We start from the raw sequence: 1,500 nt of genomic DNA on the forward strand, positions 1-1,500 counted from the left end.
GATGGTGTAAGCTCCCACAGGCCCAAACAGGGATTAACTTGAGCGCAGAGAATGGTATAACATTAAAAAAGTGAGGTTATTCCTTTTTTTTTTTTTTTTTTTTTTTTTTTTGACACAGAATCTCGCTCTCTCACCCTTGCTGGAGTGCAGTGGTGTGATCTCAGCGCACTGCAAGCTCCGTCTCCCGGGTAAACTGTATGTACTTAGGAATTAATACCAACTCATTATTAGCAAAAAATAAATATCTTTACATCAAGAGTAGTTTTTCATTTAAGAAAAATAGGTGGGATATGTATAATGGACAAGGGATAATCAAAATTTGCCAAATGAGGCTAGTAAGACAATCCCAAGAATTCACAATCATTATTCACTGGTCCATTAATCACAGGACAACACATACAAATGAAACTTACCTGACCGGGTGCAGTGGCTCATGCCTGTAATCCCAGCACTTTGAGAGGCCGAGGCAGGCAAATCATGAGGTCAGGAGTTCAAGACCAGCCTAGCCAACATGGTGAAACCCTGTCTCTACTAAAAATACAAAGAATTAGCTGGATGTAGTGGCGTTTACCTGTAGTCCCAGCTACTCGGAAGGCTGAGGCAGGAGAATCGCTTAAACCCAGGGGGCGGAGGTTGCAGTGAGCCGAGATCGCACCACTGCACTCCAGCCTGGGCAACAGAGTGAGACTCCATCTCAAAAAGAAATAATAATGAAATAAAAAAATTAACCTTACCTACATATTAGAAAAACGTCCAAATTCAACCATGAATCCAGCACATTATCAAATGAATAGACAAAAATTCTACCAACAGACTTAAGAAAATATCATTATCTATGAAATTCAAGTACTACTGCTTAAAGAACATTTACAGAACTCTCACCTCAAGGTTTCCCTGCAAAACAAGGTGAAATGCATACTCAAGACTCTTTAAGAATGGGCCACTGATAAAAACAATATACTTGTAACTTGTGTAACATTTCAGAGATTTTTTTCAAGCACTGCGCGATAATTAATTTGCATCAGGCTTTCCAAATTAGAAAAGCTTCACTTATAGAACTTCTTTCCAGTGGGAGTTTTCACACGGCTTTTCAAGTAAATGTTAAAACTGAAACTATTCTTGAAGTTTCTAAACTGTTAGTTTTAATCCTGTGTATGTTCTTGTATTTACAAGGTCCAGCCAGCTACAGCGTGCATTTTCATATGTCCTGGAGTGGGTATGAAAGAAATGAAACACTCAAACATTTTGGACATTCATAGGGTTTTTCTCAGGAATGAGCTGATGTCTTCAAATGGAACTAATACAACCGAAGACCTTACCATAAATTTACATTCAAAAGCCTTTTCTACACTCTGAGCCCTCCCAAATCTTCAGGAAAATCTGAAGTCTTGACCACATTTCCTACATTCTTAAGGTTTCTCTGCAGTGTGAGCTCTTTCATGTTTATGAGGGAATGGGAAAGAGTAAATGTTTTATCACATTTCTTACATTCAAGGGGCT

This window comes from Macaca nemestrina, chromosome 20 (assembly GCF_043159975.1).
Source record: "Macaca nemestrina isolate mMacNem1 chromosome 20, mMacNem.hap1, whole genome shotgun sequence".
In the NCBI taxonomy this organism is placed as follows: domain Eukaryota; kingdom Metazoa; phylum Chordata; class Mammalia; order Primates; family Cercopithecidae; genus Macaca; species Macaca nemestrina.